This window comes from Bos taurus, chromosome 5 (genome assembly GCF_002263795.3).
Source record: "Bos taurus isolate L1 Dominette 01449 registration number 42190680 breed Hereford chromosome 5, ARS-UCD2.0, whole genome shotgun sequence".
Lineage (NCBI taxonomy): Eukaryota > Metazoa > Chordata > Mammalia > Artiodactyla > Bovidae > Bos > Bos taurus.
In genome coordinates, this window is record NC_037332.1 from 118632896 (window position 1) to 118658089 (window position 25194).

Genomic DNA, 25194 nt, shown 5'->3' on the forward strand with positions numbered 1-25194 from the left:
ATATTTTCTGCTTCTGTTAGAGCCATACCATTCCTGCCCTTTACTGAGCCCATCTTTGCATGAAATGTTCCCTTGGCATATTTATACTACTAGATCTACCCTTTGAAATTGGTGAAATGAGCTCTTCAAACAGAAAGGAAATGGCAAGTGAAGGAAACTTGGAGCATTAAGAAGAGCAGAAATGTGGGCACATAGAACTTTATGAATTTGAGTTGATTAAACAAAAACAATAAATCTGTCAATAGTCAAACTATGACATTAAAAGTGATGAAGATAAAAGGACCTATAATAGTGAGGATTCCACACTTTACTTCAAGCTATAAAATGCTGATACAGGTCGAGTCACAAATGTGCATTGAAACACCCAGAGAAACTACCATAAAACTATACAAAAAGATACCCTAACACCACCATAAATCAATCTGGAATTCTGGAATTAATCTGGAAGTTCTAAATATGATCAAATGACTTAGAGGAAAGTTTTAAGAGAGAATGAGATATAAAGGAACAAATAGAAAATATCAAAGTGGCGCTTAAATGCCAACTGTTCAATAATTACATTAAATGCAAATGGTTTAAATATACACATAAAGAAATGGAGATTTTCAGCGTGAGTAAAAAGAAAACACAGTTCGACTATACACTGACTCCAGAAATTCTATATTCAATGGCGTAGAGAAGCCTGAGTAAGAGGGTGGAGAAGTGCACACCACGCACCGTGCGAGCAGCAGCTGGGTGCGAGCAGCAGCTGGGGAAATGGTGACGTCACAGCTAGGAAAACTACCAGCAATAATGAGTGGCACCAAACGATATAGGGATCAGTCTATCAAAGACTTGACAATCCTAGGCGTGTGCACACCAAGCAGAAAAGCCTCAAGATACAGGAGGCAAGAATGACCACATCCCATAGAACAAAGTTTAAAGAACTGACGTCGTAAGAATGTGCTCTTTGGCCATAAAGGGGTCAAACTAAAAATCAATAACACAAAGTTTTTAATGGTTAGAAATTAAACAATAGAATTCTAAATAATCTATAAGTTAAAGAGGAAGTCTCAAAATAAATTTAAAAAGACATAGATCCACAGGAGACAGAAACACAACAGGACAGAAGCTGTGAGGCAGTTAAACCAGTGCTGAGAATGAGGTTTGTAAGATCGGACGCTTACGTAAGAACCGACAGTCTCAAGTCAGCAGCTGAGAATGAGGTTTGTAACGTCGGACGCTTACGTAAGAACCGACAGTCTCAAGCCAGCAGCTGAGAATGAGGTTTGTAAGATCAGATGCTTACGTAAGAACCGACAGTCTCAAGTCAGCAGCTGAGAATGAGGTTTGTAAGATCGGACGCTTACGTAAGAACCGACAGTCTCAAGTCAGCAGCTGAGAATGAGGTTTGTAAGATCGGACGCTTACGTAAGAACCAACAGTCTCAAGTCAGCAGCTGAAACTACCTTAAGGATCTAGAAAAAGAAGCAAACTAAAGCCAAAAGAAGCAGAAGGAAATAATAAGTGGAGAAACCAATGGAATTAAATAGGAAAACAATAGAGAAAACCAATTACACAAAAATCTGGTTCTTTAATGATATTAACGAAATTGATCAATTTTTATCAAGATTGAAAAAAAATACAAGAGTACAAATGTAAAGAATAATCAATATTATAAGTGCAGTAGAGGATCTCACTACATATTCTATAGCCTTTAAATATATAACAGAGGCAGACTACAAACTACTCTCATACATGCAACAACTTAAAAGATTAACTCCTTGAAGCTGCAAAGTATTAAAATTCAGCCAAGATGAAATAGATAATCTAAACAGTCCTATAGTTCTTAAACATTATTACATTTGTAATTGGAAAGCTCCTGAGAAAGACATCTCCAGGCTCTAACAGTTTCACTGCAGAACTCTACAAAATACTTAAAGAAGAATTAATACCAATTTTATGCAACAATTTTGGAAAAAATAGAAGGAACATGTGGCTCACATCTTACGAGGCCAGTAAGACCTTGATACCAAAACCGGATATGGGCAGAGCAACATCAACAGCAAAACACATGGGCCAACATCTCTCATGAACTTAAGTGCAAAATACTCAACAAAACATTAGCAGGCTGAACTCAGTAAAGTATAAAAACATGTATAAGCCACAATCAAGTGGGATTTCTTCTATGTGTGAAACATCTGGAAATCAATGTTATCTGCCATATAAAGAAGCCAAAGAAAAAAAAAGCACATGATCACATCAGCTGATCCAGAAAAAAACATCTGACAATGTACAACGCCCATTCATGAGAAAAACCCTCAGCAAGTCAGGAATCGAATGGGATACCTATCGATAAGGAGCGTGTACCAAAAGCCTACCCCCAGTGTTATATTTAATGGTGAAATACCGATTGTGTTTCCCTTAAAATTGAGAACAAGACCATCATGTCCTCTCTTGTTACTTTCATTCAACAGAAACATAGTACTGCAAATGTTAGCTACTAAAATAAGGAAAGAGGAAAAAGCCTCAAGGTTGGAAGTTCAGTTCACTTCAGTCGCTCAGTTGTGTCTGACTCTTTGTGACCCCATGGACTGCAGCACGCCAGGCCTCCCTCTCCATCACCAACTCCCAGAGTTTACTCAAACTCATGTCCATCAAGTCAGTGATGCCATCCAACCATCTTATCCTCTGTCGTCCCCTTCTCCTCCCGCCTTCAATCTTTGCCAGCATCAGGGTCTTTTCAAATGAGTCAGTTCTTTGCATCAGGTGGTCAAAATTTTGGAGTTTCAGCTTCAGCATCAGTCCTTCCAATGACTGTTCAGGACTGATTTCCTTTAGGATGGACTGGTTGCATCTCCTTGCAGTCCAAGGGACTCTCAAGAGTCTTCTCCAACACCACAGTTCAAAAGCATCAATTCTTCAGCGTCAGCTTTCTTTATAGTCCAACTCTCACATCCGTACATGACTACTGGAAAAACCATAGCTTTGACTAGATGGACATTTGTCAGCAAAGTAATGTCTCTGCTTTTTAATACACTGACTAGGTTGGTCATAGCTTTCCTTCCAAGGAGCAACCATCTTTTATTTTCATGGCTGCAGTCAGCATCCGCAGTGATTTTGGAGCCCAAAAAATAAAGTCTGCCACTGTTTCCACTGTTTCCCCATCTATTTCCCATGAAGTGATGGGACCAGATGCCATGATCTTTGTTTTCTGAATGTTGAGGTTTAAGTCGGCTTTTTCAATCTCCTCTTTCACTTTCATCAAGAGGCTCTTTAGTTCTTCTTCGCTTTCTGCCATAAGGGTGGTGTCATCTGCATATCTGAGGTGATTGATATTTCTCCCGGCAATCTTGATTCCAGCTTGTGCTTCTTCCAGCCCAGCGTTTCTCATGATGTACTCTGCATAGAAGTTAAATAAGCAGGGGGACGTATACAGCCTTGGCGTGGTCCTTTCCCAATTTGGAACCAGTCTATTGTTCCATGTCCAGTTATAACTGTTGCTTCCTGACCTGCATAAAGGGAGAAATAAAAGTATCTCTGCAGATGACACTAATACTTAAAAATGGAAAAGCCCAAGAAATCTACAAATATGTCTCTAGAACTAGTGAGTTCAAAAAAGTTTTCAAACAGAAGATCAACATAGAAAAATCACTTGAAAATCTCTATACTAACAGAGCATGAGGAAACTGAAATGAAAAACAACAGCATTTACAATCACTCCGAAAATAATTAGACATCTCATTTCAGCAGATATTGAACAAAACATGTATAGGATCTGGATGCTAAAACTGCTTTAAATGCAGATGCAGGTATTCAAAGAAGACTGAAATAAATGAAGAGACAAAGTACGGACTAGACATAATAAAGATGCCAATTTCTCTTACCCTGACTCCACTAATTGATCTTTAGGTTTAATGCCATTCATCAAAATTCCAATAGGGTTTCTTGTATACAGAGTCATAGCAATTCTTTATATGGAGACAAGCAGATCTTAGGATGGTTAAAGTAATCTTGGCGAAGAATAATCTAGTGACGGAAATCTCTCTACCCAGCTTTATGACTTCTTGTATAGCTACAATAAACAAAAGAACCTGGTCTCAGCAAAAGCATAGACACACAGATCAATAAAACAGAACAGAGCGTCCAGAAACAGGCCACACAAATACGCTCAAATGATTTTTGGCAAAGACACAAAAGCAATTAAATAGAGAAAGGATCACCTTTTCAACAAATGGTCTGGAGCAAGTCGACATCCGTGGGCAAAAGTAATGAATCTAAACTTCAAACCTTGCAAAAAGTTAACTCAAAATAGATCATAGCCTTGTACCTAAAGTGAAAATTATAACTCTGTTATCAAAATAATGGGAAAAAAAATTTCAGGCTCTATGGTTAGGCAAATAGTTCTAAAATTTGACACTGAAAGAACTATCCTAAAAGGAAAAACTGATCAACCAAACCTGACCAGAATGTAAAGATGCTCAATTTCATTAGATTTCGGGGAAATCAAAATAAAACCACAATGAGACACCACTATGCACTTCCTGGAAATAAGTGGTAAAGTCAAATGCTGATGTGACTGCAGACAAATAGAAGCACTCCCGATTTGACAGTTTCTTCAAAATCTAAGTATGCAATGACGGAACTACCTAGCGATTACACTCATGAGCATTTATCCCAGAGAAAAAGTAGTATGGTAGCAGATTTATTTGTAATAGCCAGAAAATAAAACAACACACGCCCTTCAATGAGCTAAGGGTTAGACTAACTGCAGTTCATCCAGACTGTGGAAAGGCACTCAGAAATAAAAAAGAACTAGTGATACCCAGCAACATGGATGGATCTCCAGGGAATTATGCTGAGTGAAAACGTTCTCTCCCAGGAGGATTCGTGCGGTATGAGTCCATTAGCATCGTTAGATGGAAAAACTTCAGAAACAGAGGACAGATTGGTGCCTGCCGGGGGTTCGGAATGGATGGAGATGTAGTAGTTATAAAAAGTCAGCGGAAGGGATCTTTGTGAAGAAGTGTTCAGTGTCTGCACAGTGGTAATGAAAACACATACCTATCCGGGTGATAAAACGCATACGGAGCTAAACACACACGTGGAAATACAAGCCAGCCTGGGGAAACTGGATGCCTTTGGTGACCTATATTGATATCAATATAGTACATTATGGTTTTGTAGAACACTACCCTTGAGGGAGACTGGGCAAAGGGTACAAGGGTTCTCTATCTTAAAACTGCATGAAAATCTACATTATCTTAATAAAAATATTTGTGTGTAAATTTTTACAGTTATCATCAGAATCACCCGCCACCTCAAGTAGTCTCAGATTCAGCGTGCTGAGCACAGAATATGGTGAAAGGCAGGGGAGAGTCGTGCTGGGCCAGGGCTGCGGCGTGGAGACCTGCGTGTTGGCGGGGATGAGGTGCAACAAAATCGTGTGTCCAGGAGTCCTATCAGTGGTGATGTGTCCCCTTCGCCCTCTGAGACTTTTACCTGGGGGCAAGTTTGTCCTGATGGCGCCAGGGGAGGGTCTCCGCTAGAGTCAGGGTCTGGGAGTCCAGGTGGAAATTTGAAATGGACTCTCCCCATTGGCCCCACTTGGTCAGCAGCTGTCCTGAACAGAAGAGTGGCATCTGTCACCGTGGAGCTCACAGGCTGGTCCCCACATCCTCAGGAGAGAAGGAGCCGCTGCCTTGTATGATGAGAAGCCCAAGCCCACAGCTCGGGACTCCCAGTGCTCCTGGTGGGAACCGAGTCCTCCCGGGTCCACATGTGCCTGTGATGGGTGACAATCTGAGTCTCCTCTGTGCAAGCCCCACCTCCTGCCACTTCCATCAAAATTCCCAGTGGCCCCCCTGCCCCAGCGGGCTCCTTCCAGAACTGACCGAGATGCCCTGCTGGCTGTGAGGAGGGGACGGCAGCCCAGGCTGAGCCGGCTCCTCTGCACCTTCTTCCCTGGGCAGGATGGAGTGCTCAGGGTAAAGGAAAGAGCACAGTTAGGAACTCAGAGCAAAAGCAGAAAACCGGCCCCTCCATGAAGCGCTGTGTGTGCATGTACACACGTGTGCTCCTGTGTGTGCGTGTGTGTGCATGTGTGGGCATGTGCCCTTGCATGTGGGTGAGTATGCAGGCCAGTCATCCCCCAACTTCCTCCCGTGTATTCTAAACTAAAATGCGTGGCTGACTCACAGAAGGACCCCAGCGGTGCTGAGTGCAGACCCAGAGCAGCAGCTCAAGTGGTGAGCCTGGCAGGGCCTGTTCCAGCAGGTCTACCCCCACCCCCACTCCAGGGTAGGAATCAGGCCAGGGCCCACCCGGGGCCCCTCCTGCTCGCCCCTGGGGTTGGCGGCCTTCCTGCTCATCCCACCCCCAGCCCCACAGAAAGCCCCTGGGGCTCCAGCGCCACACCCCACCCCATCTGGAGACCCGGCCCCCCATTCATTCTCCACCCTCCACCCCCCTGCCCTGCAACTCCCACACCAAAATGCTCTTTTTGGCCTGGAACATTAGAAGACTTTTGCAAATGCAAATACACTGCAGGGAAGTCTTATCTCATTACAGACTCCTGAACAACTGGGCTTCTCCCCCACAAAATGGAAATTAAGACTTGACAGCAAATATTTCTGATCTGAAGAAAAGTCATCAGAGGGTCTTGTCTGTGAGCTGCATGCGGCCAGACCTGAGAAGACACCTCAGTTCTGGGAGGGGAGGGGAGGACAGCGGAGGGAGGAGGGGACAGGGGAGGCGGGGAGGGGAGGAAAGGTGGGGGAGGGGAGGGGAGGGGAGGGAGGGGAGGGAAGTAGCGTTGGGGAGGGGAGGGAGGGCCGCTGGGGAGGGGGATGCTGTGTCGTTACCCCCGGCCCTCCCTGTTGTCCTGGTCACCATGAGGCCACCCACTGCCCTCCACGGGGGTGCTCCTCCCTGGCCCCCGGAGGTCTGTACTGCAGCGCTCCCTCCGGCCGTCGTCCAGGCAGGTCTCCCTCTGGCCCCCAGATGATTGCCTCCTCTTTAGCCACTTCAGAACCTGCCCTGGGTCCACAAGCCCGGTTCCTGTACGCTCTGTGCACAGGCTCGCTGCCGCCCCCACAACGCTTCTGCAGGAGAGCCCGTGCGAGGCGGGGCCGGGGCCTGAGGAGGCGGGGCCGGGGCCTGGGGAGGCGGGGCCGGGGCCGGGGAGGCGGGGCCGGGGCCGGGGAGGCGGGGCCGGGGCCGGGGAGGCGGGGCCGGGGCCTGGGGAGGCGGGGCCGGGGCCGGGGAGGCGGGGCCGGGGCCGGGGAGGCGGGGCCGGGGCCGGGGAGGCGGGGCCGGGGAGGCGGGGCCGGGGCCCTCAGGGCGCTGGGCCGGGACTGGTCTTCTCTCAGGTCGCTCAGAAAGCTGAAAGGCAGGTGAGTGAGTGAGTGAGTGAGTGAAGTTGCTCAGTCGTGTCTGACTCTTTGCGACCCCATGGACTGTAGCCTACCAGGCTCCTCCCTCCCTCCATGGGATTTTCCAGGCAAGAGTACTGGAGTGGGTTGCCATTTCCTTCTCCAGGGGATCTTCCCGACCCAAGGATCAAACCCTGGTCTCCCGCATTCCAGGCAGAAACAAGGCAGGTAATTTATCCCTAATATCCTACAAGCGAAACCTCCTCAGCATCTTTACCGGGGCCATCTGGGCGTGGAGACCACCACGCCCACCTCGTCTCAGTCTTCAGACTAAATATCTGGAATATTTTTTGAGAGAAAGCATAAAATCGCTTCCTTTATTGAGCTGACTAATTGGAACAAGTCAGAGCCTTTCATGAGACGCGATGCTGAGGGCTCAGCCAAGCCTTCCTCGTCCCCGGGTGACCCATGCTCACAAAACTGGCTGGCTGTCAACACTGGGGATATTTCTTCAGAAAATTCACATTTCATTTTCCTCAGTAAGTCAGTTTTCTGTGATTAGAGAAGAGCGAGGCCAATCATTTTAAGTGTTTTTCTGTCTTTCCACAGGATATTAGAAAGAACATTTGCTCAAAGCATGCAGGCTTTTTTTTTCTCCATAAACATAAAAAGGGGACAGCACAGGAAAATATGAAAAGACCGTGCTTCCTGCCGTTTCAGCGAGGATTTCAGGTTTGTGTCTAATCCCATGAGAATTAGCCTGGAGCCGAGAATCCCACGTGCCCAGCTGGGGGTGACGGGTGCATCTGAGATCCCCCGGGGAGCACCCAAACGCCACCCAGTGAAGGCAGGTTCTTCTAATTAGCAAAATAAGACAGTCGTGAGGGAAAGTCCACAGCGTGAGGGGTAGAGGCAGGAGAGCTGCTGGGCACGCTTGCTGATGGTGGTGGGAGCTGGGCACCCCTGGAGAGACAGTGCAGACGTGCTCTGGTCTCCTTGCCCGCCCCCAAACCCCTCAGTTTCTCTGGAACATTCCAGGCCAGAAGCAGAGGGAGGAAGTTTGGCTGGAAGTTCTGGAGCCAATACTTGGACTAGGCTCCGGCCAGGGAGGCCCCAGGGCATCAGCCCTGCCCTGCTGTGGGCAGGAGGGAGGGGCATCCGCGAGCAGCACCTGGAGGAGGGCGGAACTCTGAGCCCAAGAGAACCTCTGAGAAGGTAACGCGCAGCCTCGGGCTCTGGGGAGAACCCCGAGGCCCTGACTTGGGTCTGATTGTGTGGCGCCCAAGGGTTGGGTGGTTCTGATGGATCAGGCTGGCGGTCCCGGTGTCTCCTGAGGACAGCCTCCCTCTGGGCACGGGCTTTGCCATCCCGTCTTGGAGATGCTGCCTTGGGGCCTCAGGGCTGGGGGGCCTTGCTAGCAACACGGCCTGGGAGGGAGACGATGGATGCAGAGTGCTCTGGCCTGTGGCAAAGGCCCCCTGCCCTCAGCAGGGTTGGCACACCCCTGGCCCCTCTAACCAGAACACTGCCCATGTGTTTCAGCACGGCATGGGCCTTCTCCTGTGTCTGCAATGGGCTCTCATCCCCGACTGCACCCCGGCCCTGTGCTCTACGAATCCTCCCTTACTGCTACTGCTGCTGCTAAGTCGCTTCAGTAGTATCTGACTCTGTGCGACCCCATAGATGGCAGCCCACCAGGCTCCCTTGCCCCTGGGATTCTCCAGGCAAAAACACTGGAGTGGGTTGCCATTTCCTTCTCCAATGCATGAAAGTGAAAAGTGAAAGTGAAGTCGCTCAGTCGTGTCCGACTCTTAGCGACCCCATGGACTACAGCCTACCAAGCTCCTCCATCCATGGGATTTTCCAGGCAAGAGCACTGGAGTGGGTCCTCCCTTGTCTTATGCTAAATCCCATGGAGGAGCGTGTCAGGGACACACGGGAACACCGGGGCAGCCCCCAGGGCTGGGCACGAGCAGGGTTACGCTCTTCTGTCCACGGTCCAGAATGCACCTGTGGCTACGTGACTACCATCCTGACACGTGGGAGCGGGAGTCAGGGACGCAGTCCCTGCACCGCCCGTTTGTCTGCCAACAGCGATGCCCTGCACCTCCCCCCACCCCCGGGGGCTGTATGCTGGGCTCCAGGACTTCAGGCCAGCAGGCGGGGTGACCTCTGGTCCAGGAAGTAGGTACAGGTGAGGCGCTCAGTACATGTCTGTCCCTGGTGTGAATGCATCCATTCAGCCAGCCCCCAGTCCACAGCGTCTCCTGATTCTTACTCTAACCCCTCTGCTCAGAACCGTCTCCATGACCCAAACTTAAAGTGAGAAGATGGACCGCTCAGATCGGCGGTCACAGGACCCAGAGGTCACAGTGTCAATCTCCCACTGTTCGAATGATGAGAAAAGTTGGACCCCGCCCGGGATCACCCTCACACGAGGAGATGCTGGCCTCGGGGGATGTCTCAGGGAGCTGGTCCTGTGCAGCCAGAGCTGGGGGGTGTCTCCCAGCGGGAGTGGCCATGGCACCGTATTAGCCCAAGTAGGGCTTCATCATCCCTTAGCGCTGGATCCTTTATCCCGGGCTTTCCTTGCAGCTCGACACGCCCAAGGGGACAGAAAGGAGCTCATTCCCCAGGCCTGTTTATTGTTTGGTTTTTTGGGCTCAAACTGTTGACAGCTTTTAAGTCCAAATTCCAGTTTTCTCCATCAGTTAGTTCCCTGTACAAAGATGTAAAAGAGGTTTGTAAGACTCTTTGGGGAAATATATTTATATATAAAACATCACCAAAGGACACAAAAGCCCTTGCGGGTAGAAAAGTGAGCAAGCAGAGAGACGCAGCCCATGTGGCCTGAACGTGTGTTGACGCCCACGTGGGATGGGCAGGTGACCATATGCTGGACAAAGGGCTCCTCAAACGGAAAAAAGCAAAACTGATCTTTTGTTGTTCAGTTGCTAAGTCATGTCCGACTCTTTGTGACCCCATGGATGGCAGCACACCAGGCCTCCCTGTCCATCACTGACTCCCGGACCTTCCTCAAACTCGTGTCCGTCGAGTTGGTAATGCCATCCAACCATCTCATCCTCTTTTGTCCCCTTCTCCCCCTGTCCTCACTCTTTCCCAGCATCAGGGTCTTTTCCAATGAGTCGGCTCTTCCCATGAGTCGGCTCATCCCAAAGTATTGGAGTGTCAGCCTCAGCATCGTTCAAATGCACTGAATGGCGTCCCTGGGAAACAAGAGGCTGAGAAGACCTGCGGGAGATGCTGCAGCGCCTGCGGCTGCTACAGGTTGAGACTCAGAGCACCGAAAACCACACAAGGAGGTAAGATGAAGACAGACAGCTGAGCAGAGCACCAGCCGGAGGGGTGGACAGACACAAGGGAAAGAATAAAGGCCAGTGACATTTAAAAATTCTGAACTTGACAGTAATCAGAAAAATAAAAATCCAGGCAGTCCAATATGAAATCGCACAATTTGGACCATCCAAAGTGTAAATGGCAGGACTGTGAGGAGGGGTGGGTGACACCCAGGGAGGCGGGAAATTCACAGGAGCTCCTGCAATCAAATGCACAGGCCAGTGACCCAGAAGCCCTCTTCCAGATGTCCAGGTTGGGGTTGTAACCATGTGCAAAAGGAGAAAGCCAGCAAGAATGCCACTGCAGTGGGCTCTCAGTGGTGAAACCTTTCTTGAAATAACCTAAATATTCATGAGTATGAAGTGGGAATACTATTCAGCAGTCAAGTGAACAAACAAGAGGTGTCTATCAACATGAGTAAGTTTCCAAAACCGTGTTGAGTGAAAATATGCAGAACGACTTGCCCTGCACACTGCCACTGTGTAAGGTGAGAAGAGAGCAGGATGGTGCTCTGTGTTGTTTAGGGACACACGAGAGTCTGGGAGCCCCGATGGAGACCTGACTTGGGAGAGTGGCTGCTTCTGTTAGAAAGAACCTCAGCAGCACAGCACAGAAACCTGCTCATGTAAAAACAGGTTAAACAAAACGGGAAACTACTTTCTCTTGTATACATTGGAAGGCCAAATAGCCAGGGCTAGTATGTGGCTTCATGGTGACGTTAGAGTTATAGGCTCCTGTTATTTCTCTGCCCCACTGTCTTTTGTGAACAGCTTCTGGTATCAAGGTTGCCTCATGTTCCAAGATGGCTGCTGGCGCTCCAGCAATCCCATCTCTACTCCAGGACAATGGCCAGAGGAAGTGGAAGATGAAAGGATACAATCCCTGCCTCAAGTTTACCTCTGGGGTGAGGAGGGACTGGAATTGTGGAGGGGCAGAAGGGGTTTCCTTATAGCTGTAATACTTTGTTTTCAAAAACCATAATCAGAAACAAATACAGATGATCTAAAAATTTGTTAAAGACGATGGTTAATGAAGCATGTTTTTACACTGTTTATTCTCTATGATTGTATTTATGTTTGGTTGAAATAGTTCACAGGAAGAAACATGAAGAAAATAGGAAGTGAATTTAATATATTGGTTTGCATTAATGATATGAATCGATTCGCTGATTTATAATAATGAAGACCAGCTGATCGCTGAGCTCCCGGTCCCCCCTGGGAGGCAGTCAGGCTTGCACGGAAGTGAGTGAGCTCCCCAGTGGGAGCCTGCCCAGCCCCGGGGTTTGCGTGATGACACGTGTGGCCGCCTTTGCAGCCTGCCACGTCACACGTTCTTACAGGCCTTTTCCTGTTCTTTTCCCCACTGAGAGCAGGTTCTCCTGTCCAGCCCATCTGACCGAACGTGGCCCCCAGTTACAGTCGCGTGGATCTCTGATGCTCTAGCTTCCTGGAGCCTGCCACCCGCGGGTGCGAATAACCTGGCCTTGACACACCTGCTCCCAGGCGGTCCCCTGGAGCACTGGGCCAGGCAGCCGTGACGTCAGTGTTCCCGCGAGTTCTGGTCACCTGCTTGGCCCATTCTCCCCGAGTCTGTCCCAGTCCGATCCTGGAGCAGGTGATCATCGGGGTCTGGCCGGCACCCGGGCTGATACCTGGCATACACCTCCACCTGGTAGAGCCAGGTGCACACCTCCACCTGACCACTGGGTAAAGGGCAGGAGGAGCGCGAGCAGAGTGGGCACCAGGTCCCCACGGAGGCTGTCAAGTGAGAAAGAGACAGATTAAGCAGCTGCATTTACGCTCATTTCCTGAACACTCTAATATGAAGGATGGCTTACTAAGTACGTTGTCGACCAGTTGCTCAGTCATGTCCGACTCCTTGTGACCCGTGGACTGCGGCACACCAGTCTTCCCTGTCCTTCGTTACCTCCCAGAAGTTGCTCAAAGTCTTTAGTGGCACCAAAGCACAGGTACCCTTCTGCCCCAAGTCCAGAGGTGCCTGCCGGCTCCAGCATCCAGTTCATCTCTCGCCGCTTGTCCATTATTTGTCTCTTTATCGACCATATATTCCACAGATCTGCTGACTGGCCATTCATTATGCTTTTCTGCCAAAGAGGCTCTTGATTCCTGACTCTTCAAATCATTTCTGAACGTGTTGCTTAAGACGAGCTGCTGGAATCCTGAGTGGCCAGGGAGAGAGCGTTGTTTCAGGGAAGGGAGGGCTGGGCCCTGATGCTCTGGACTCAGGGCCGCCTGGTGGTGGCCACGCAGCCTCTAACCTGCCCGACCCCCACAATGCACCCGCTGCCTCCCCCGTCCTGGGGGCCCGATGCCCGGAAGAGCCAAGGCTGATGGAAGGGAGATGGCATTTTCAGGCCCAGGGATCTTGAGGGAAGCACTGTCCACGTGGGCTTGTCCTGTCACCAGGCACAGCGTGGCACAGTGGGCATCATATGCGGGATGCAGAGTGACGTTTCTCAGACATGCCGGGTCCTGTTGGGCTGTCTGAGCAGCGGCTCCATGGCCATGCAGAGACCAACCGTTCCCAGGGTTCCCACATCGCACACCGGAAAGGGAAGAGGCAGAAAGCCCGGAGCTGACTGGCTGTGGCCACCGCATCCCGGGACCAGCCCCTCCGTGGCTGAGGGAGCCCAGTGCCAAGAAGGGAGAGAGCAGCAGCTGGCTGTGAATATGCCGACGGTAAATAAGGCGACCTGCTGAATTCAGATGCGCAGCGCTCCTTCCAGCTCCCCGACAACCACTGAACGGTAAAATCACCAGTCTTTCCATGGAAGAAATTAGCATTAATGAGATAGCAGTGTATCTGGAGTAACTGACACTTTGATGAATGAGCTGGCGGGATGGGATACGAGGCTCCTGATGGATCATATTCGGGTTGCCTAGGGTGGCATTTAACTGTTCCTCCTGCGTTCCCAGCTTCAGTTATGTGCAATGGAAAACCTCAGGAATGTGGGGCTTTATCTTTCAGGAGGCAGACCCAAGCGTCCTGATCAATCCAGGCTGACAGCAGCTCCACCCGCGGGGAACCAGGGAATCTAGAGCCAGGGGACTGGCCCCCATCCCCCCAGGCTGTGCTCCATCTGCAGGCAAGGGGCCGCCTCCTAATCGGCCTCTCCTCCTCTGGGCCGGGCACACCTCCTGGAGATGAGGCTGGATGTTCCCACGGAAGCGAACACCCAGGTGGACCTCCTAGAGCTCCAGGAGAGCCGGTGTCTGCAGCCCCAGCAGGAGGGCACATGTGTCACCGGGACGGAGCGGCTCCCCCACACCTGGGTCTCCCTCAGGCTCGGCCGTCGGCCTGAACCGCCTTCCGAGAGGCCTCCCAGGCTGGTTCCCTCTCCTCCCGTGGACACAGCCGCCCCGTGGGCTGTTCTGCCTGCCCGAGCCTGGATTCAGGGCCCCACCTCCGGCCACACAGCTGAGCTTCTGCTCCCTCTGCTGCACCCTCCCACTGGCCCCGGCTGGTCCTGCTTCCCTGCGGCCGTCATGGGGTCACGTGACCCCTCCCCGGCCACCGGCCCTGCCCAGCGGGGGTGTCTGTGCCCCGGCCATGTCCCCAGCTTCCAGCACAGCAGCCTGTGGAAATCACTTCCACACACGGGTTACATGCAGCAGGGTCGTCCGTCTCCTGCCTTTTGTCTTTGTCTAAGGAGAAAACCTGGAGAAGGCGATGGCACCCCACTCCCGGACTCTTGCCTGGAAAATCCCATGGACGGGGGAGCCTGGTGGGCTATGGTCTATGGGGTTGCAAAGAGTCGGACACGACTAAGCAACTAACACACACACACACACAAGAAGAAAACCAGTGTGCATGCCTGGGTGTCCCCAGCTCTGAGCACGGTGGGTGTTCGAAGGTGACAGTGAGGAGGCCCCAGCTTGCAAGTTCTGCCGGGAGGGAAAGTCCCCCAGGAGAAGGCTGCCCAGCCTGGAAGGGGAGCAGGGTGCCTGCCTTCATCGCTGAGCATCACGGCGCCTCTCTGATCCTAGGAATGAGAGCCCACAGAAGGGCCGGGGAGCAGGACCCCAGTGAAGAATCATCAAACACTCCCGGAGGAAGGAAAATAAGATCTGAATGTTCGCACAGGAATGCCCGGTTATTGGTTGGAAAGACATACTAAAACAGAAAAAGAACCAACCTCCACAGGTTCCTGTGAAACCCTAAGGCAATGCCAACTAGAATTCCAGTGTGTTTCTGTGCATGAGTGTGTAATTTGGATCAAATAATCTGAAATTCATAGAACAGGATACTTGTCTAAAACTCTGTATATCAAAGCTATGGTTTTTCCAGTGCTCATGTATGGATGTGAAAGTTGGACCATAAAGAAAGCTGAGCCCCAAAGAACTGAAGGTTTCGAACTATGGTGTTGGAGAAGACTCTTGAGAGCTCCTTGGACAACAAGGAAATCAAACCAGTCAATCCTAAAGTAAATAAACCCTGATTTTTTTTTTTTTTTGCCACTTTATGTTTTTTTTAATTGAAGGATAGTTTCTTTACAGAATTTTGTGCTTTTCTGTCATACATGAACAAGAATCAGCCTTGGGCACACCCATGTCCCCTGCCTCCCATCTCCCTCCCCACCCCACCCTCCGCCTGTCGCAGGGCCCCTGTTTGAGTTCCCTGAGTCACACAGCGAATTCCCGTTGCCTGTCTGTCTCACGTGTGGCATTGTGAATTTCCATGTTGGTCTCTCCGTACATCTCCCCTTCCCCCTCCTCCCCTCCCACCGTGTCCACAGGGCTGTTCTGTATGTCTGTTTCTCCACTGCTGCCCTGAAAGTAAATTCATCGGTGTCATCTCCTCAGATTCCATATGTGTGTCAGTATTCGACATTTCTCTTTCTCTTTCTGCCTTCACTCTGTATAGTAGGCTCTAGCTTCATCCACCTCATTAGAACTGACTCAGTTGTGTTCCTTTTTATGGCTGAGTAATATTGCATTGTGTGTATCTATGTACCACTGTCCATTCATCTGTCAGTGGACATCTAGGTCGCTTCCATGTTCTAGCTGTTGTAAACAGCGCTACAGTGAACACTGGGGAACATGCGTCTTTTTCCATTTTGGTTTCCTCAGGCTATGTGCCTAGAACTGGGATTGCTGGGGCATATGGTGGTTTTATTCCTAGCTTTTTAAGGAATGTTCATACCGTCTTCTTAGTGTCTTATCAATTTACATGCCCACCAGCAATGCAAGAGCGTTCCCTTTTCTGCACACCCTCTCCAGCATTTATTGTCTGTGGACTTTTTGACGATGGCCATTCTGACTGGGTGAGGTGGTATCTCACGGTGGTTTTGCATTTATTGTCTGTGGACTTTTTGACGAGGGCCGTTCTGACTGGGTGAGGTGGTATCTCACGGTGGTTTTGATTTGCGTTTCTCTAATAACGAGCGACGCTGAGCGTCTTTTCCTGCGTTTGTTAGCCATCTGTATGTTTTCTTTGGAGAAATGTCTGTTTAGGTCTTTTCCCCACTTCTGGATTGGCTTGTTTACTTTTCTGGTATTTCGTTGTATGAGCTGCTTGTATATTTTTGAAATTAACTCTTTCTCAGTCGTTTCCTTTGCTCTTATCTTCTCCTATTCTGAGAATTGTCTTTTCACCTTGCTTGTGGTTTCCTTTGCTGTGCAAAAGCTTTTAAGTTTAATCAGGTCCCACTTGCTTATTTTTGTTTTTACTTCCATTACTGTACGAGGAGGGTCATAGAGGATCTTGCTTTGATTTATGTCATCGAATGTTCTGCCTATGTTTTCCTCTAACGGTTTTATTGTTTCTGATCTTACACTTAGGTCTTTAATCCATTTTGAGTTTATCTTTGTGTATGGCATTAGAAAGTGTTCCAATTTCATTCTTTTGCACATAGCTATCCAGTTTTCCCATCACCACTTATTTTGCAGGATACAAGGTCAATACACAGAAATCCCTAGCATTCCTATATAGTAACAATGAAAAATCAGAAGGAAAAATTACAGAATCAATCCCATTCACCATTGCAACAAAAAGAATAAAATATCTAGGAATAAACCTACCTAAGGAGACAAAAGAACTATATAGGGAAGATTATCAGACACTGATGAAAAAAAATCCAAGATGACATAAACAGATGGAAGGATAGTCCGTGTTCCTGGGTAGGAAGAATCAATTTTGAGAAAATGACTATACTACCAAATGCAATCTGCAGATTCATGAGATCCATATCAAATTACCAATGGCACTTTTCACAGACCTAGAACAAAAAATTTCCAATTCATATTGAAACACAAAGACCCTGAATAGCCAAAGCAGTCTTGGGAAAGAATGGAGCCGGAAGAATCAACCTTTCTGACTTCAGCTTATACTACAAAGCTACAGTCATCAGGACAGTATGGTACTGGCACAAAAAACAGAAATAAAGACCAATGGAACAAGATAGAGAGCCCAGAGATAAACCCACACATCTACGGGTACCTTATTTTTGACAACGGAGGCAAGAATATACAATGGAGCAAGGATAACCCTGAATATTCATTGGAAGGACTGATGCCAAAGTTGAAGCTCCAATACTCTGGCCACATGATGCGAAGAACTGACTCATTGGAAAAGACCCTGATGTTGGGAAGGATTGACGGCAGGAGAAGGGGACGACAGAGGATGAGATGGTTAGATAGCACCACTGACTCAATGGACATGGATCTCAGCAAACTCTGGGAGATAGTGAAGGACAGGAGAGCCTGGCGTGCTGTGGTCCACGGGGTTTCAGAGTCAGACACGACTCAGTGACTGAACAACAACAATCTAGAAACACTGCAAAAAAGAAGATTGAAGGGGCTCTTGCCTGAGAAGCATTCGAGCTTCTAGAGTGAAAACTGTGGCAGAGGAGTAGCTGGGATGGCTCGGGGTGGAGACGAGGCCGGGGGGAAGGCTGCGTTTCTACACCAGGAAGGAGGTGTTCATACTGAAGCAAATCAGCTGAGCCTCTCACTCATCTCACGTTCAGAAACAAGTAGAAGATGCAGCAAATATCTGCAGACATCTAGCACCGTCTGGGAACCTAATAGCTTCCCTGGTGACATTAGTGGTAAAGAACCTGCTGCCAGTGCCGGAGACATAAGGGAGGCGGCTCCAATCCCTGGGCTGGGAAGATCCCCTGGAGGAGGGCGTGGCCACCCACTCCAGTACTCTTTCCTGGAGAATCCCACGGACAGAGGAGCCTGGGGGGCTACAGTCCATGGAGTCTCAAAGAGTCAGACATGACTGAAGCAATTTATCATGCATCGAATTTTAAAATATAAGAGAATAAAGTCTTAAAGTGAACATGTGTGTGACCTATGGTTTAGGTAATGTTTTTAATGAATATTTAAAGAAAAAGTGATGAAGAAACACGTGACTATGTTTTAACCAATATGTACGTAAGGAGGCTGTGACCCCAAAGAGAAATGACAGGAGAGCAGTCTGAGGCTTCACAGCCAAGATACAGGAAAAGTGAACACCGCTCAGTCATGTCTGACTCTTTGTGACCCCACGGACTGTACGGTCCATGGAATTCTCCAGGCCGGAATACTGCAGTGGATAGCCTTTCCCTTCTCCAGGGGATCTTCCCAACCCAGAGATCGAACCCGGCTCTCCCACGTTGCAGGCAGATTCTTTACCAGCTGAGCCACATGATACATGAAGAGTTTTACAACTGATTATTTAAAAAGACCGGAGAAGGCGATGGCGACCCACCCCAGTACTCTCGCCTGGAAAATCCCATGGACGGAGGAGCCTGGTGGGCTGCAGTCCATGGGGTCGCAAAGAGTCGGACACGACTGAGCGACTTCACTTTCATTTTTTCCTTTCATGCTTTGGAGAAGGAAATGGCAACCCACTCCAGTGTTCTTGCCTGGAGAATCGTAGGGACGGGGGAGCCTCATGGGCTGCTGTCTATGGGGTCACACAGTCGGACACGACTGAAGTGACTTAGCAGCAGCAGCAGCAGCAGGATTTAAAAAGACAAATAAGAGACAATTAGGCAAAGTATATGAACAGGCACTGATTAGAAAGTCCCCAAATGGCCAAAATAGTAGGAAAAGTTACACAAAGTCCCAAGTATCCAGAAAATGCAAATTATTTGAATAAGGAGATATCAATTTTCACCTCTCAGATAGTCTCAGAAAGAGGTAACACCTTCTGGTGGGGATGTGAACGAAAGAGCATTTGCATGTTATTACTGGAGATGTGAATTTTAACTGCTCTTTTGAGAAGCCATCTGGAAATATATATTTAAATTAAAAACACACAAAACCATGGACCCAGCCTTCCCTTCCTGAATATTCATCCCCAGGAAATAAGGGCAACCCCGAGTGGTGCTGGGAGTGGTGTGGACAGCGGGCTGTGTTGGGCAGTGGGAAGCAGACGCGTGCCTGAAACTCAGCTTCCTCACACAGAGCACCAGCCAAGCCAGAGGAATGTGATTACTTCAGAAGTACGGTAGGTTATGCACAATAAAGCTTTCTGTTGTTGTTGTTTCGTCCCTAAGTCGTATCCAACTCTTTGCAGCCCCATGAACTGCAGCACGCTAGGCTTCCCTGTTCTTCACCATCTCCTGGAGTTGGCTCAAACTCAGGTCCATTGAATTGGTGATGCCGTCCAACCCTCTCATCCTCTGCTGCCCCCTTCTCATCCTGCCCTCAGTCTTTCCCAGCACCATGGACTTTTCCAATGAGTAGCTGTTCACATCAGATGGGCAAAGTACTGGAGCTTCAATTTCAGCATCAGTCCTTCCAGTGAACATTAAGGGATGATTTCCTTTAGGATTGATTGGTTGGATCTCCTTGCAGTCCAACCAGAGTCCAAGGGACTCCCAAAAGTCTTCTCCAACACCACAGTTTGAAAGCATCAATTCTTCAGCGCTCAGCCTTCTTTATGGTCTAACTCTCACATCTGTACATGACTACTGGAAAAACCAAAGCTTTGACTACATGGACTTTGTCTGCAAAGTAATGTCTCTGTTTTCTAATACACCATCTAGTTTTGTCATAGGGTTGCTTTCAAGGAGATAGCGTCTTTTAATTTCATGGCTGCAGTCACCACCCACAGTGATTTTGGAGCCCAAGAAAATAAAGTCTATCAATAAAGCTTAGGATGCGTAATGCAATATTTCATTCTTTAAAATGAAGTGGATACACGTGTGTTTGTGTGTGTGTGGTTTGTGTGTGTGTGTGCTATGGTTTGTGTGTTAGTGTGTGTGTGTTGTGCGTTTCTGTGTGGTGTGGTTTGTGTGTTAGTGTGGTGTGCGTGTGTGTGTGTGTGTGTGGTCTGTGTGTTATTGTGTATGTGGTTTGTGTGTGTGTGTGTGTGTGTGATCTGTGTGTTAGTGTGTGAGTACTGTGTGGTTTCTGTGTGTGTCTGTGTATGATGAGATCTGCCAAAGCCCCCTGGGGTCCCCAGAGGCTGTCTGGGGGTGCATTATTCCCAGTGACACTCCATGCCCCCTCCTGTGCAGGGAGCCCCCAGGCTGAGCCCCATCCCCTGGCTTTGCCCCCAAGCTGAGCCCCGTCTCCGGCTTTGGCCCCAGGCTGAGCCCCGTCTCCCAGCTCTGCCCCCAGGCTGAGCCCCGTCTCCTGGCTTTGGCCCAGGCTGAGCTCCTTCCCCTGGCTTTGCCCCAGGCTGAGCCCCGTCTCCTGGCTTTGGCCCAGGCTGAGCTCCTTCCCCTGGCTTTGCCCCAGGCTGAGCCCCGTCTCCAGCTTTGCCCCCAGGCTGAGCCCCTTCCCCTGGCTTTGCCCCAGGCTGAGCCCTGTCTCCAGCTTTGCCCCCAGGCTGAGCCCTGTCTCCTGGCTTTGGCCCAGGCTGAGCTCCTTCCCCTGGCTTTGCCCCAGGCTGAGCCCTGTCTCCAGCTTTGCCCCCAGGCTGAGCCCCGTCTCCTGGCTTTGGCCCAGGCTGAGCTCCTTCCCCTGGCTTTGCCCCAGGCTGAGCCCCGTCTCCAGCTTTGCCCCCAGGCTGAGCCCCTTCCCCTGGCTTTGCCCCAGGCTGAGCCCTGTCTCCAGCTTTGCCCCCAGGCTGAGCCCCATCCCCTGGCTTTGCCCCCAAGCTGAGCCCCGTCTCCGGCTTTGGCCCCAGGCTGAGCCCCGTCTCCCAGCTCTGCCCCCAGGCTGAGCCCCGTCTCCTGGCTTTGGCCCAGGCTGAGCTCCTTCCCCTGGCTTTGCCCCAGGCTGAGCCCCGTCTCCTGGCTTTGGCCCAGGCTGAGCCCCGTCTCCTGGCTTTGGCCCAGGCTGAGCTCCTTCCCCTGGCTTTGCCCCAGGCTGAGCCCCGTCTCCAGCTTTGCCCCCAGGCTGAGCCCCTTCCCCTGGCTTTGCCCCAGGCTGAGCCCTGTCTCCAGCTTTGCCCCCAGGCTGAGCCCCGTCTCCTGGCTTTGGCCCAGGCTGAGCTCCTTCCCCTGGCTTTGCCCCAGGCTGAGCCCCGTCTCCTGGCTTTGGCCCAGGCTGAGCTCCTTCCCCTGGCTTTGCCCCAGGCTGAGCCCTGTCTCCAGCTTTGCCCCCAGGCTGAGCCCCGTCTCCTGGCTTTGGCCCAGGCTGAGCTCCTTCCCCTGGCTTTTCCCCAGGCTGAGCCCCGTCTCCAGCTTTGCCCCCAGGCTGAGCCCCTTCCCCTGGCTTTGCCCCAGGCTGAGCCCCGTCTCCAGCTTTGCCCCCAGGCTGAGCCCCTTCCCCTGGCTTTGCCCCAGGCTGAGCCCTGTCTCCAGCTTTGCCCCCAGGCTGAGCCCCGTCTCCTGGCTTTGGCCCAGGCTGAGCTCCTTCCCCTGGCTTTGCCCCAGGCTGAGCCCCGTCTCCAGCTTTGCCCCCAGGCTGAGCCCCTTCCCCTGGCTTTGCCCCAGGCTGAGCCCTGTCTCCAGCTTTGCCCCTAGGCTGAGCCCCCTCTCCTGGCTCTGCCCGCAGGCTGAACTCACCTCGGAGCCGCCCCAGAAAGAGCCAGTGTCTGGGAGGAGCAGGAAGAGGGTGGGAGGTCAGGGGTTGTGTGGAGGGGCCTGAGAGGGACGCCTGTTTTCCTCGGCCACAGCGGTGGGCGCCCTGGTCCAGGTGGAAAGGGAAGGGGCAGGGTGGTCCCACGGCTCTGCCTGCTCTGAGCTCAGGGACCCAGGATGAGAACTTGCTCAGCACCAACCCGCTCCCTACCTTGGGCACCTGCGGCCCAGAGTGCTCCTCGCCCGCTGGTGAGGGTGGTCAGCATGGGCTCTTCTAAGTCAGGACAGGCTCCTGGGCACCATCCCAGGCCATCTCACGGGACCACGCCCAGGGCGCAGTTGACCAACCGGCTGGCTGGTCAGGGACCAGACCCGCAGGGAGGAGGAGGCTTTGACCTCACCTTGCTCCCAGGAGTCTCCATCCGGCCCGCCGAGTGCCCCTGGCAGGTGGGTGGGCGTTGGAGTCCAGCTGGAGGATGGCAGGCAGGCAGGATGTCCCAGCACCACCCACCCCATCTGTCTGGACACCAGGGTCTCAGCCTGCAGGGCATTCGGAAGCCAGAGGGACTGTGGCTGCATTGGAAGGGCCCAGGACACGCGCTGCAGGGGTCGTGCTGCGGGCCTGCTGCCCCCAACCTCCCGGAGCCTCAGGGCCGTGTCCACCAGACTCGGGAGGCACGCGGTCACGGGAGCAACGAGGCCCCAGGAGACGCCAGCACTTTGAGGGTAACAGGCAGGAAGGCCAGGGGTCTCCAAAGGGAGCAAGTAGGCTGCAAATGTCAGACATTTTTCTCTCTCTCTTAAGTAGCAGGAGGAAGGAAGCTACAAAAGTCAGACGCTTCTCCCTTCTCTACACAAAGTTAAAAGGAGGTTTCTTTTAAGATATGTGTTGCCATGACGACACCTGGTCCACCTGAACTGAACTTTTCTCAAACCTTGAGCTAAGCAATGCCTCTTTCTTTTGGAAATGTTTCTCCTAAGCTATGTTAATGAACTATGCATTTACCCTAGACTCTGTCTCAACAAACCAGTGTGTTTCACTCACACGATTCCTCTCCTAATCTATGGTAATGAGGCTGTGTATTTGCTTGGAAACCTGCTTTTCTTTAAGATTCGTGTCAATCGTTTTATGGCGGGGATGACTCACTTTGTGCCAAGGTTATCTCAAAATGCACGTTGTGGGTGAGGGGCCTGGTGCCACTCTCTGAGTTTTGAGACTTTTCCTCTCTTTAATTAGCAGCCTGCTAGTAGGTATATTGGAGAAGGCAATGGCACCCCACTCCAGTACTCTTGCCTGGAAAATCCCAAGGACGGAGGGGCCTGGTAGGCTGCAGTCCATGGGGTCGCTAAGAGTCGGGCACGACTGAGCGACTTCACTTCACCTCACTAGTAGGTACATAACTTTCTCTTAAAGGCTGCAGGGGGGCAACTCTTTCTACCCCCTTCTGATGTCTATGTCAGAAGCTTTCTCTCTTTTATCCTTTAATAAAACTTTACTACACAAAAGCTCTGAGCGACCAAGCCTCATCACTGGCCCCAGATTGAATTCCTGTCCCACGGAGGCCAAGAATCCCAGCGCCTTTCATGGCTCAGCCTTTCAATGTCCTGTTCTTCACCTTCCATGGGATCACTTCTCCTTCCCTACACCTGTGCAGGTGTCCTTTGAGGATCTCATTTTTAAATGAGGAAAAGGAGTCTTGGTTAAGCAGGCAGGGGTCTGGCATTAAGTGTCACCCCCTGAGGGGCTTCCAGGCTGTGCCCCAAGTGATGCCTCCAGCTCCCTGCAGGGGCCGGGTGGCTAAAGCGAGGAGACTCAGGCTCTGACAGGGCTGGGACCCTGGGCCGTGGCCGAGCAGGCCAGGGCAGGGGTGACGAGGCCAGGGCAGCGCGGGAGCACAGGAGGCATCAGAAGCTGGCTGAGAGCGGGGGCAGCGCGACTTGGATGAGCCTCCTGACCATTTGTCCCTGATTAACGGACGCGACTCAGCGACTGAACTGAACTGAACTGAACTGAAACAGCTGGCAGAGCCCAGGAAGCTTCCCCTGCGCCCTGGCCCGAGACGGGCCGTGTCTGTTCCAGAGTCAGGGAGGCACCAGGTGCTGGGGTCTGGGAACAGCCTGAACCCCCACAGCATCCCCTGCAGTCAGTGCTGTGGCCCCGCTGATCTGGGTCCCCCCCACAGAATGCTCCCTGGAGCCCTGGGTGGTCACAGGCCTCACCTGACCTGAGGCAGCGGGCGGCAGAGTGGCAGGGCCCACGTCCATGTGGGTGCAGGGAGCCCTGGGTTGGTGGCTTTCTGCACCTCCTGCGCTTTGCTGGTTTTCACTCTGCAAACACAGACCCAGGGTCCCCTACAGGGAGCAGCAGCTCAGCCACACGCCTGAGGAGGCAGGGTGAGTGTTCCCAGGAGAGAGCACGCCGACCCTGTGTGTGGTATTCTTATAGTTCTACCAGCTGTTGTCAGGAAGGGAGTCGTGAGCTGACACCCTGATCTTGGACTTTCCGTCTCCAGAACTGGGAGAAGATAAGTTTCTATCATTTAAGCAAAAAAAAAAAAAAAAAAGGAGTTGTGAGAGTTAGAGGAAGTGGCGGGGGTAAAGCACAGGATGACTTCTCAGGAAATGTAACTTCATCATCTTCACTGGCATCCCCACCATCCCCACCATCACCACCATCGCCTTCTCCACCATCACCATCACCACCATCGCCATCATCACCACCATCACCTTCATCACTTTCTCCACCATGCCCACCATCACCACCATCACCATCACCATGATCAACATCCCCACCATCCCCATCCCCACCATCCCCACCATTGCCTTCTCCACCATCACATGCCCATCACTACCATTGCCTTCTCCACCATCACATCCCCATCCCCACCATCCCCACCATCGCCTTCTCCACCATCACATGCCCATCCCCACCATCCCCACCATCCCCATCCCCACCATCGCCTTCTCCACCACCACATCCCCATCCCCACCATCGCCTTCTCCACCATCACATGCCCATCCCCACCATCGCCTTCTCCACCATCACATCCCCATCCCCACCATCCCCACCATCCCCATCCCCACCATCGCCTTCTCCACCACCACATCCCCATCCCCACCATCCCCACCATCGCCTTCTCCACCACCACATCCCCATCCCCACCATCGCCTTCTCCACCATCACATGCCCATCCCCACCATCGCCTTCTCCACCACCGCATCCCCATCCCCACCATCCCCACCATCCCCATCCCCACCATCCCCACCATCGCCTTCTCCACCATCACATGCCCATCCCCACCATCCCCACCATCCCCATCCCCACCATCCCCACCATCCCCATCCCCACCATCCCCACCATCACCTTCTCCACCATCACATCCCCATCCCCACCATCACCACCATCACCTTCTCCACCACCACATCCCCATCCCCACCATCGCCTTCTCCACCATCACATCCCCATCCCCACCATCCCCACCATCACCACCACATCCCCATCCCCACCATCGCCACCATCCCCATCCCCACCATCCCCACCATCGCCTTCTCCACCAG

The 25194-nt window shown here is 51.3% G+C and overlaps 2 long non-coding RNA genes across 2 annotated transcripts; one reads left to right on the top strand and one right to left on the bottom strand.

The window, feature by feature from the left end:
* Positions 1 to 1282: 1282 nt before the first annotated feature.
* On the bottom strand, positions 1283 to 5753 carry LOC112446789 (uncharacterized). Its single transcript, XR_009494725.1, has 3 exons — positions 5482 to 5753; positions 3867 to 4054; positions 1283 to 3491 (listed from the first exon to the last, which is right to left on the bottom strand). It is a non-coding gene; the product is annotated as an uncharacterized lncRNA (long non-coding RNA).
* A 1397-nt stretch (positions 5754 to 7150) lies between these two features.
* On the top strand, positions 7151 to 12846 carry LOC104972417 (uncharacterized). Its single transcript, XR_009494726.1, has 4 exons — positions 7151 to 7373; positions 7962 to 8084; positions 10477 to 10675; positions 11480 to 12846. It is a non-coding gene; the product is annotated as an uncharacterized lncRNA (long non-coding RNA).
* The last annotated feature ends 12348 nt before the right edge of the window (positions 12847 to 25194 follow it).